This window comes from Phocoena sinus, chromosome X, assembly GCF_008692025.1.
Source record: "Phocoena sinus isolate mPhoSin1 chromosome X, mPhoSin1.pri, whole genome shotgun sequence".
In the NCBI taxonomy this organism is placed as follows: Eukaryota; Metazoa; Chordata; class Mammalia; order Artiodactyla; family Phocoenidae; genus Phocoena; species Phocoena sinus.
In genome coordinates, this window is record NC_045784.1 from 81,909,959 (window position 1) to 81,923,321 (window position 13,363).

The 13,363-nt window shown below is 37.9% G+C and overlaps 1 protein-coding gene across 1 annotated transcript in view; it reads left to right on the plus strand.

Moving 5' to 3' along the window:
• DIAPH2 (diaphanous related formin 2) overlaps positions 1–13,363 on the plus strand; it is a 924,369-nt gene that overhangs the window by 582,199 nt on the left and 328,807 nt on the right.

Sequence of the window (13,363 nt, forward strand, 5' to 3'; positions counted from 1 at the left end):
TTTGCATGACTTTCAAAACTAGTTGCTACTTAAATTACCCAAAGGTGTCTGTAGCCCTTCATTGTATATTTGATGAGTCCCTTTTTGCAGGGGTGGAGGGACTTTTCAGGAACATATTTGAATAGATTGAAAATTCTTCATGACAAAGTTCAGATATTTTGGGGGGGTCTTATGGAAGATGACATTTAAAACATCCTTTGTGCCTCTAAGGTAGTTCATTTCTTCAGGACCTGAGACATATCCAGTGATTTTTGGCGGGTAGGTGTTGCTTCATAGAATCTCCCTATACACTTAGAAAGGTTCTTTCCCTTCTTTGTTAACTGTCAGATTCACCCTATGTCCCAATATTTTATCTCCTATAAAATTCAGAATGAACATGAGTGATATGGGGGTACCATTCAAAGTTAGGGAGTGTCTTTTCTTTTACAAAGAGGTTATTAAAACAAAATGCATTAAACAGTTAAGATCCTACTGTACATAAACTTTCATAAGATGATTTTTTTTTCAATTGACATGAAAGAAATCACATGTATTACAAAGTTTTTGTGAATTTCATATTATTGGCTATATAATTATCATTCATATCATTGTACTAAAGTTTTTACTTAATTATTCCCTTATCTCTGATCATCTAGATTGTCATTTTATATAAGATCATATGACTTTCTTTGGCTAAAAGCCTGGCTTCTCTTTCAGGCTTTCTTTTTTTTTTGAAGACAGTTAACAACAACTAGTATTACTGTGTCAAATGTTAGAATATTTATAAGCCACTTAACTCTAATTCTTTTCTTGGAAAGTTATGATTTTTTTTTTTTCGGTTTACATTGTACGAGAGTTTCTGTAACTGTACCCTCAGCAGTACAAAGTAGTCTACACTTTAAAAATCATGTTTGCTAATTGGGTAAAAGAAAAATGGTGTCTCAGTTCAGACAAAATTTATTAAGCACTCACTGTATGGCAGGTACAGTGTTAAAAGCTGAGAATAGGAAAATATTTTTGATAGCCTCACTGTGCTTTCAAGGAACTAAAATTCTTTTGAGAGAAGTAGCCGTATAAACTATTAGAATGCAATGAAAAAACCTTAAAAGAATCAAAAGTACTATGGGAGCACTGAGAATGGGGTTACTACATCTAGAGATGTCATGAAAAACTCCATAGACGAGTTGACCTCGAGCAGAATGGGAATTCCAGAGAAAAAGAGTAGAGTGATGGTTACCAGTGTGGCGTGGGATAAATTGGGAGATATTAGTCAAAGGGTACAAACTTCTAGTTATTAGATTAAGAAGTTCTGGGGATCTATTATACAGCATAGTGACTATAACTAATAATATTGTATCAGAGACTTGAATGTTGCTAAGAGAGTAGATTTTAAATGTTCTCACCACAAAAAAGAAATGATAATTATGTGACGGGATGGAGGTGTTAACTAAAGCTATGGTGGTGATAATTTTGCAGTATATAAATGTGTCAAATCAACACATCAGTATATTTAAACTTACACAATGCTATGGGTCAATTATATTTCAATAAAACTGGGAAGGAACAACAAAAACAAACAATAAAATAAGAAGTAGTAACATTTGCTTTTATCCCCCCATTATGGAGGGCAAAAATTTTTTTTTAATCAAGTAAAAGGAAGCAAGTGCCTCTGGGGAGTGGGAAATAGGGGGCAGGAGACAGCAGGTGCTATTTTCGTAACCAGTTTTATAGAATGATTTGACTCTATAAATTATATACATTTATAACTTTCATAAAAACAAAAAACTATGCTTAAAACTTCCACAAAGAAATAATTAAAAGTTGCTTATATTCTTTATAAAGAAGAAGAATGGGAGTTCATTAGTCCAGGGTAGCAGAAAGATATTCCAGGCAGAGAAGTGTGAACCAAGGGAGGGAGACGTGAAAGAGAAGTTGAGGATGGCAGTTCAGGAGCATTAAGTGTGGGAGAATGACCTTAAATGAAAATGAGAGATAAGGAGATGGAAGTCATCTATTTAAAGGCCTTATACATATTGATCCTGTATGTGACGGGAGAACAAAAAGAAATAACATCTTTCTAATTCTATAAGGTGCTAGTTTATATGATAAGAGCTCTGTCTACATCATTTCACTTTATCACTATGATAACCTTATGAGGTTAGAATTGTTTTCCCCATTTCACTGATGAAGAAACTAAGGTTCATAAAGGTGAAGTAACTTGCCCAGAATCGCATAGTAAGTAGTGGATAAAGAATTTGAAGTAGGTGTGTCTGACTCCAAAGGCCATGCTTTTTTTCTCCACCATAGCATAGCACACCATTGGATACTGAAAGATTTTAAGCATTGTGGTGGCAAAATCAGGTTTTAGTTTTTAAAGAATAAGTCTGGCATAGTGTGGAACCAGATTTTATGATGCCATTGTTGACTAATTTGGAAGTGTGTTTCTATTCTAGGAGGACTATTTAGTCGGATGTATTGTTAATTCGGATTCCAATCCCAATTCTACTGACACTAGTCAGCACCTCCTAAGTGCTGGGCACTCCACCACATGTGTTTTACCACATTCTGTAAATTAGTGTTTAATTGTGGTTGAATACAGTATTTTAATGCGTTTGGCTAGTTTGATCTGCTAGAAAAACTGTTTTGGAAGAACATATATGATGTTCAGGGCTAAATCTCTTTTGTCAGCAAGTATTACCAGCATGACATCTGGTTATGTGTCATGTTTAGAATTTCCTGTGATCACAGCTTAAAAAATGTTATTCTGCAACTTGTAGCAGCCAACCATATTTAATACTGAAATAGTGGTTTTGATTTTGGTGGGAAATTGGTAGACCTACATAATGAATGTCAATTTCTAGTTGTCTGAGGTTGAAAGTAATGACCATTTGTGTGGAATTCTTATTTGAGTTTTCTTATCCATTACTGGCTCCATAGAAGACCTCCAAATCCTTTATAAATTGGCAAAATAATTTCAGTAAAAGGGCCATAACTGTTAAACATTTATTTTCAAATACTGAAGGATAGGGATTACAGTGGCAAATGTAACTCGCTGACTACCTGGAGGGGCAGTGATGGACCTTTTGAAATTGATGGAAGGTGAAATTCATTTTAAAAATTTAGAAAAAGGAATAAAGGGATAAATAAATAGATCCTTTAAAAAAAATAAAGGAGAGAAGGACTTTATCACGTCCAGGGCAGCAACAGAGTTACTGACTTGGGAACTAAAGCAGATGTGTGCAACATCCCTTTCTACTCAGTACACTCAGGAGCGGTAATTATATTGTTCCACTCTGATTAAAATCCAGGTAATCACTGCTGTCGGCCTTAAAAAAAAAAAGTTCATTGATAAGAAGCTCTGCAATTAATTGCAATGACCATTCAAAGAAAAACAAGCAACAGTGAAAGCTAGAAATGTATATACCCTAAAAGAAGTTTGTAGAGCTACAAACAGGAAGAAGACATGCTTGCCATGAATACCTCAAGTGGAACTGGTGGGAAAGAGGGACCAAAGAAGGATGAAACCTACTTTGTCTTCTATTGGCTAAACCACCCTTAACCCTTCCACTTGTACCAGTGTTAATGTATCAATTATGTACACTATGAAGGAAAAACAATCGAGTCTTTCAGCTTTCTCATTCTTTTAAGGAAATTTGGGCAGATATTTTCTTGACTCTGTGCTTTAAAGGCCTGCAGCTTTTAGATTTTGTGTACTCCCCCCCACCTCCAAATGCAATTAGCTGTGTGGTTGTTATTAGCAACATTTGTTTCAAGAGAAGTATAACAGCAAGACTTTTGGTGGGGGGGAGACAATAGGAATATCCATGGTACCTATGAAAGTTCAGAGTAACTCACAGCAAAGTAGAGGAAAGAGGAAAAATAGGAATAAATTACAAGCATAGCCTAGAGGAGAATGACCTTACCCAACATCTAGAAATGTTTGTACTTGGAATGAGTCAAGGATGAGGAATTATTACCTAGACTTATACAGCCAGAAAACTAACTGTACTAAATTATATAATGAAACAATGTAACTGAAGTTGGATCTGTATACAAATGCCTCCCTATTTCCTGTATCCAGCTCAGACCTCTCTTCTGACCTCCAGATCCATATATCCAACCTCCTATTTGCAATCTCAACTTGGATGCTTCATACAGTTGAAACTTAGTTGGTCCAAAGCTAAATAAACCCATGAATATTCCCCCCAAATCTCCCTCCTGATGTCTCCGTTTCCTTTGTTCATGCCGGAAACCCAGGAATCATTCTTAACAATTCCTTCTTCCTTACCGCTCACATTTTATTCACCCCAAGCCCAGTCAGCTCTGTGTCTAAATTACATACCACAACCATCTTTGGTCACCCTAATTCAAGCCACCATCACCTCCTGTCTAGACCATAATCATTGTTTCTTAACTCTTCTCCCCTTTTCTATTCTTGACCCCCTCCCTCCATTTTCCACATAGCTGCCAGAGTTTAATCTTTTTTAAAGTGTAATTTTCATCAGCCTCCCCTGCTTAAAGCCCTTCAGTGCATTCCCATTACTCTTAGAGTGAAACCTAAAGTTCTTATCATGGCCTAAAAGGCCCCACCTACCCCTCAAACCTCATTTCCTCTTTTAATCCATTGTTAGGTTATTAGGCAAAAACACTTAAGGTATAGTAGATTTATGAGATGATAACACCCAGATAAAGCCCCACTTTATTTATGGACTGATTTCAGTGGTGAGGAACTTAGAAAATCATTACAGTTATATCCTCTAGTTTGTTTAGTTTGCATTGCCAGTCTCTTATCTGGGGGCATATAGTAATCCTATTAGTATCCACAGTCAGTTAATGAAGAAGGAAAACGTAACTCAAACCTTACTATACCCTTCCCAAGCCTCTTTTATCTGCCCTGTAACCCTACTACCAAGCAGAGCTGCCAATTCGAGCAGCACTAATGTGGAAGGGACTCTGATGACTCCAGCATTATGACCTCATCACTGACACTGACCTCATGACAACCTGCATTCAGTTTGGGTGAAAGTCGATGGCTTATATATAAGTACATATCTGTGGACTTCACTCATTAGACTTGTTCTGGGAGAACCCAGGCAAGTGCAAGAATAACCTTGCAAAATCGTACAGTCCTAGTGATTTCCCTGATGAGTTCAGAAATACATTTCTTGGATAATTTGGCCGTATTCACAAAAATTACACTCAAGAAGGCTAACAGTCTTTTAATATAGCTTTATTTTTTTATTTATTTTTTTAATCTGTTTTTATTTATTTATTTTTGGCTGCATTGGGTCTTCGTTGCTGCACACAGGCTTTCTCTAGTTGCAGTGAGCGGGGGCTACTCTTTGTTGTGGTGCGCGGGCTTCTCATTGCGGTGGCTTCTCTTGTCGCGGAGCACGGGCTCTAGGCGCTCAGGCTTCAGTAGCTGTGGCGAGTGGGCTCGGTAGTTGTAGTTTATGGGCTCTAGAGTGCAGGTTCAGTAGTTGTGGTGCCTAGGCTTAGTTGCTCCACGGCATGTGGGATCTTCCCGGCCCAGGGCTCGAACCCGTGTCTCCTGCATTGGCAGGCGGATTCTTAACCACTGCGCCACCAGGGAAGCCCAGCATGCAGACTATTTAGCTGTGGCATGCATGTGAGAGCTAGTTCCCCGACCGGGGATCGAACCCGGGACCCCTGCATTCGGAGCATGGAGTCTTACCCACTGGACCACCAGGGAAGTCCCGCATTATAGCTTTATGATGACACTACCTACATGTATTTAATTCTTGCCAAATAACACGTGGAAGAAAGTATTCAAGTGGTTTATCAATCAATATAATCTTTTCGTACCTTATTAAGGATATAATATACCAGGAGTAAAGGGGTTAGTAAAGTTGCCATTAAATGGTTCCTCGGATTAGAACATTTGTGAATGCTTTCTCAAGAAGCTGGTAGTTGTTTTGACATGAAAAAAAAAAAAAACAGTGCTCATTTCTCACAGCTGGTTTATCACAACTTTGGCAACATTGAATATAGTTGTTTTTCACATGTTTTTTCTGTGTGATTTTTTTCAGTAATTATTATAGCTCAAAACTAAATGCATACATAAACATAGACTCAAAATTCCAAATTTTACAAAGATGTAATTTCAGATTTTGTAAGATTTTTGTCCTTTCTAGTCTTTAGTCAACAAGACTACATTTTACATATTTTTCCATAATTTCACTAATTTAGTTTTAAGGCCTCCTGTTATAGGTAATATTAAGTAGCCTCCTTTCATAAGGGTCCTTTTTACCACTTGTGTTCTGATTACAAGCAAAAGAAGGATACATTACATAGACTTGACAAGTGAAGACTTTAATATAGGATTGCCATAAAGGATTTATCAATATCTGAAGGTTCTGGCAAGCTTTTTTGCTAAGGAGAATACCATTCCAGCCACTTACATAAAATCTCCAAGGGAGGACAAGTCAGTATAGCCCAGCCTCAACTCAATAAAGACATGACTTGGGGGCTTCCCTGGTGGCGCAGTGGTTGAGAGTCCGCCTGCCGATGCAGGGGACACGGGTTCGTGCCCCGGTCCGGGAAGATCCCACATGCCGTGGAGCGGCTGGGCCCGTGAGCCATGGCCGCTGAGCCTGTGCGTCCGGAGTCTGTGCTCCGCAACGGGAGAGGCCACAGCAGTGAGAGGCCCGCGTACCGCAAAAAAATAAAATAAATAAAAAATAAAGACATGACTTGACCCATTAAAGTTATTCCAGTTTGAGATGTGGGTGAGTGAGAGATCTTTTACTATAAGAAAAACAAATGAGCTTTAAAAAAGATTCTTCATAATGAGAGCAAACTATTCCAACAAGACTACATCTAGCATTGCTTTATAGAAGCTTCGGCTTGCACCTGTTCTTCCCAATCCTGGCCTTGAGCTAAGACTGTCAACAAGAGTAAGAGATTTTAGTTTGTTTTTTAGTCTTTGATTTAAAAACTCACACATACTATTTGCTGCAGGCAGAATAACAGTTGGAGAAGAGACAGCAGGTGAAAGAACTCGATGCTTCACAGGTAGCTTGGCTGTCCAGTGCTAGTGGGTCGGTGGTCAGGCTACAGAATTTTGGGTTGCAAATCATGATTCAGAGGGTTTTAAACTTTTCTTCTCTCCTCCTTTACCCCGGCTATCCTTTCACCATACATTCCATAGTTATTAGCAAGGTTGTTTGTTTGTTTTGTCTTTTCTTTTTGTTAGAAGGCTCCACTTCTTTCTTTTTAAAAAAATGCATTCAGACTGAGGTTTACAGGCTGAGATCTTGTACAAATGTATGAACCCAGACAGTGAAACATACTTAGTGAAGTTTTTCGAGTTAAACATGTATATGGTTTATAAAGTAGTTTTCATGTTTTGTTATGGATGTTCCTCTGCTCTCAGCATCAGTTCAGGCCGTATTATGGATCCGATTGAGAAAAACTGCACCTTATACCAAAGGCACATGTTCCAGGGGCAAGTGATGAATGGCTCTTGTGAACACACATTGAGGACATACGTTTTTAAATTTCATTTAGTAAGGACTCTAGTTAAGTTGTGTTTTCTGTTAAGGTGACTTTTTAACAATTTTTTATTCTCCTAAGAATGAGTCATTCTCTAACAGATTTTTTTTTTTAATTAGAGGAATTTCTTATTTGGGTGCCATTTATCACTTATTTTCTTTAAAGGCCTGAGAAGCCCACAGTGCTGACTGAGCCTTTGCTATTTTTATTGTATAAACACATTTGCTTCATTTTCATGTATAGCAGTCACACAAAATGAAACTATTAACTTATAAATGTACTTAAGAAAGAATACAACTGTGCCTATTGTTTGGGCTGCTTGTAATGTCCTTTTCTTTTTTTTTTTTTTTTTTTTTTTTATTAAGATTTTTTTTTTTTTTTTGCGGTACGCGGGCCTCTCACTGTTGTGGCCTCTCCTGTTGCGGAGCACAGGGTCCGGACACGCAGGCTCACCGGCCATGGCTCACGGGCCCAGCCGCTCCGCGGCACGTGGGATCCTCCCAGACTGGGGCACGAACCCGCGTCCCCTGCATCGGCAGGCGGACTCTCAACCACTGTGCCACCAGGGAAGCCCCCCTTTTCTTTTTTATACATGTGCTTTCTGGATGAGTCACTTTAATGTTATGCCGCTCGGCTGACAGTAATTCTTCAACTAAATATATTCAGTTAAAGAAAATTACAGGGTGCTTATAATCAGGTTGGGGCCTATTCACATACAGACTTACAAGAGTAAATTGTTACCTGGCCTTTCTTAGAGCAAAGATGTCAAGAAGTGCTGGGTTACTTTGTCAATGGGTAAAATTAATAGAAATATTTAATTCAGAGAAAAGAATTCCCCAAGTTGCTGGAAAAGCTTTTATATTTACATAAAATTACACATTCTGCACATGGTCTAGAGAATGTCACCAGAGTACTGTGATTGTTTTTTTCCTTAAATGCATATCAGTTCTCTTAGGTACTATGCAATTGAAGAGTCTTTCCATATAAAAATCTCATTTAAAATATTTTTCTTACACTTTACTTTTCTCCAAATTATGAATTGGAGCAAGTCTGTCATTTCAAATGTTTTGAATGAAGATCAGGCCACTCTCATATGTTTGCTTGAAGCCAGCAAAGAAGTACTATATGTATATTTTTCAACTGAAGTAAGCAGATAAATAAGATTCGTGGAGAAGGTTTCTCCCTAACGTATAACTCAAGAGAGTGTACTGAGCTTAAAAGGTTATTTATGGAGTATAAGAAAGAAAGCTATAATAAAGAACCTGGTAGCTATGATTTAATTTTTTAGTGTTATAATTCAGATTCAGTAGCAGATGTAAAAAATGAAATTAGTGAAAAAAGTTAAAGTGCCACCAGACTGACTAATCAGTCATTGAAAATGCTTGTAGTGGAAATTTACTCAGATAGAAAATGTTTGCCCTGTCACTAAAGACTCCTTAATTTATATTAGTGAACTAATATAATGACAGGCACAAAAATAAACCCTGAGGTGGGGGCTATGCAGTAGACAAGCATTTCTAACCTACTCTGCTATTTAAATGTTCTTGGAACTCCAGCTGCCCTACATCTCCCTACCACCTCCAGTAAATATATATATATATATATATATATATATATATATATATATATGTATATATTTCAGTCTTTCTTTCTCTCCCTCTCTCACACACACACACGCACGCACGCACGCACACACACACCCTGAAGACATATTAGAAGAAATGTAGGCTAGGATCTAACTAGTTACATAATCAAATTGTCTCCTAACTCTTAAGATTAAAACAAATGTATTCAAGGCAAATAATCAGGCAGGTAAACACATGTTAATTCTTTATAACACTTACAAAAAATTTCTTATGGTTTAGACATGTCTAGAAAATCAAAGTAACTAACTTGTAAATGTCTCCAAAGAAATACTACTGCGCAGATTTTAATTTCCAGAAATATTCTTTTTTGTGGTACGCAGGCCTCTCACTGCTGTGGCCTCTCCTGTCGCGGAGCACAGGCTCCGGACGCGCAGGCTCAGCGGCCATGGCTCACGGGCCCAGCCGCTCCGTGGCATGTGGGATCTTCCCGGACCGGGGCACGAACCCGTGTCCCCTGCATCGGCAGGCAGACTCTCAACCACTGTGCCACCAGGGAGCCCCCCAGAAATATTCTTTAAATTTGGAACTTGCTAGTATCTCTAACAAATTGGCTATTCATTAGTATAACTGTCACTGCCTCCCAGACGTAAAATTCCACGTACCCTGTAAAACCTACAAACAGAGAACCCAATCTAAGTTTAGTTCCCGTGATTAGAAAGAAGACCGATATTAAATCAGGCCGCAGTGAGGTAGCAGGTAAGGAATGACTGCTTTTTTTGTTCAGATTACATCTAAATTGTTGTTTGGTTTTTGGTGGCACGTTTACAGTAAGAATTTGTCTGTTGGTAGAATATAGTGGGAAGGATAGTAGAATATGAAACGAATATTTATAGATTACCTATTATGTACTTGTTATAATGATAGAAACTTTATATTAATCAAATTATTTAACTTGAATGGCTACCATTTAAGGAAGGTATCATTATCTTTATTTTTCAAATTGGGAAATGAAGACCCAGAGAGGCTAAGCGACTGGCTCAAAGTAACCCAACTATTAGTGAATATGGTAGAGGTTAGAATCTAGGTCGACCCTGACTCCTGTCCCCAAGTATAGGTGGCATACCCTTGTGCCAATGAGTACAGATTTAAAAAAAATTTTTAATTGAAGTATAGTTGATTTACAGTATCGTGTTAGTTTCAGGTGTAGAGCACAGCGATTCAGTTACACACACACACACACACACACACACACATACACATATATATATATATACTTTTTCAGGTTCTTTTCCCTTATAGGTTATTACAAGATACTGAGTATAGTTCCCTGTGCTATACAGTAGGTCCTTGTTGGTGATCTATTTTATATATAGTAGTGTGTATATGTTAGTCCCAACCTCCTAATTTATCTATCCTCCCACCCCTTTTCCCAGATTTTATTTCAAGTTGTTGGCCTTCCAGAAGTAGAGACACTGCTTTACATTTACAATTTCCTGACAAGACATCACTTAGCTCATATGATACCCCTTCTTGAGAGTAGTATATACCTCATAGAGTTTTTGTGAGAGTTAATACATAAAACTAATTAAAATAATATCTAGCACATAGTAAGTACTCAGTAAATGTTAGTTATTACTTAGAAGCATAAGTAATGACTAACCCTTATACCTTAGGAGGACTAGTTGAAGGAACCAGGTGTTTGTAAGCTGGGCAGATTAAGAAGATGCAAGTGACACCTTTCCTGTAAAATAGGGAGTAGACTTGAGCAGTGTTGATTTAAGGCAAAATGAGGACTAATGGGTAAGAAGAGTTCAAGTAGGCTGGTTTCGATTATAAGCAAATAAAATTTTTCTAATTATATCAACTGTCAGAAATGAAGTAAGCCACTTAGGGATAGAGTGAAACCCCTGTTGTGGGTCTAGTTTATGCAACACCGTAGATTAACACCCCCTGAAATAGAATTCCACCAGTGAGAGAATAAGAAATGAGAAGGAGCCAGCAGGTGAAATTCCCAGCCCTTTTAACCAACTCTTCCAAGTTGGAGTTGCTTTATTTGTCTTACATGGAGACCAGGACTGACTACATGTTTAGGGGGACCTAGTGCAAAATTAAATTGCAGAGCCCCATTTTAAAAATTACTAAGACTTTCAAAACGGTGGCAACAAAGCGTTAAACAAAGTGCAGGGCACTTTTAATGCAGCCATAAGTTTGCATGTGGGCTAACATCCTTGGTTTCTTACATCTCCAGTACTTTATTTTCTTTCGTTCATTCATAATGTTAATAAATTATTAGAGAGGGAGAATAGAGAAGCTGAAAAAAAGGAAAGGTGTCCCTTACTTCTTTTCCTTATCTCTGTTTCTCACTTTCCCCTGTGTCTAAGCATCTCCTTCAACTTCCTGCTTCCTTTCATACTCACATAATAATTGATATGCTAACTTCCAATCACTTCGGTTGTATCTAACTTCTACATGCACATCCAGTTGCAGAAGTGGGAAAACATTTAAATCTGAATCAAAATTTCTTGAAATATACATATTCATTCAACAAACATTTACTGAGTACCATGTGTGATAAGTACTGAGGGAAAAGCCAAGTACTAGGTAGGGATCTTACCATTAAGTAGCAGGAGGTTTTATAGCAGAGACTCTATATACAAAAAATGAAAAAAAATTCTCACTTAAAGCAGAAGGTGGTGTGTGGAAGATCACTTAAACAAATAGAAGTGTCTCTAAATGGTAGAGAATTTGGACTAGAGCTCTAGAGGGATTTACAGAGGACTAAGGATTTGACAGGTGGAACTGAGGAGGACAGATGTCTCGAAAACATTGTTTTATTCAAAATTCAACTTTAGGGTAAAAGCAATTTTAGTGGATTAAAAAGAATGTCTCGTTATTTGAGTTATCTAGACTTTTGTGTGCATAGCAACTTGATTAGGCTGTTATTACTCTGTTGAACAATCAGAAGGATCCTCATGATCACCCCCTTTTTTACTACTGGAATTACTATTGCTTTTCTCAGGAGGATTACTATTGTGACTTAAACCTCGCCTATGGGCACATTTTGTTTATTGCAGAAAGTTGTCATGAGTTTATTTCTTCTGTGTAGCCTATACGACATAAACAACTTGTCAACTTCATATCTTCAGTTTTTCAGTCAAGCAAGTGGGAAAGGAGAAACCCTTTGAATAATTAGCAAGAATCTCCTGGAAAAACCCAAGAGAAAAAGTTCAGCTTTAAAGCCAGAGAGAATGGTTACCTCCACAGCAAACTCGTCCTTTAAATAAAGCAAGCAATGATTGCTGAGCCATTAGCACATTTATGGCAGGACAAAACTCTCTTCGACTTCTCCGATAAAGAATAATTTCCAAGCTTGTCAGATCTAAACAAATGGAACTAAATTGGACATAGCTATTTGAACTGACAGAGTAATAGGAAAAAAAAAAATAATTTGTCTTTAGTGTTGGTGTTTGATTTTCAGTCTCTTGAACTTCCAGGTATATTTAAGCGATTTCTCCTCATTGAGTTATAAAGGTGTACATGTCAGTGTGATGAATTTGTATCAGAAGACTTTGGCTGAAATTTGCCAGGGGATGGATTTTTGTCAGTCTCTTGAATTTTTCATTGTAATTCTGATATGCCTCTGAATGAGACTGAAATTTACTTAAAAAAAAAAAAGAATTGTAATATTATTCTATTTCTGTTTCATGGTCCTTTAATGAAAAGAACTGTTTCAGAGACCTGGATTTAAAAATCAATGTCATGGGGGCTTCCCTGGTGGCGCAGTGGTTGAGAGTCCGCCTGCCGATGCAGGGGACACGGGTTCGTGCCCCGGTCCGGGAAGATCCCACATGCCACAAAGTGGCTGGGCGCGTGAGCCATGGCCGCTGAGCCTGTGCGTCCGGAGCCTGTGCTCCGCAACGGGAGAGGCCACAACAGTGAGAGGCCCGCGTACCGCAAAAAAAAAAAAAAAAAAAAAAAAATCAGTGTAACGGGCTACCTCTCAAATTCTAATAGTTACCTTACCTTTTCAACTAGAACCCTGCCAAATGCCGTTGATATTGATAGAAGTGTCTTCATACAAAATTGGCGGTCATAGAGTAATAGGTTATCTATAAACTAGTACCTCTGTGAAAAGAAAGCATCGTGAGAGATCTGGAAAGTGTGCATGTATTTAAGAGTAGTTTGAATACAATACTTAAGATTATTGGTTGTCAATGAGGAGAGAAAAAGAAAAGTGCAGAGAATGTTAGGGGTAATTAAAGCAACTAATGATAGTGTTTGAG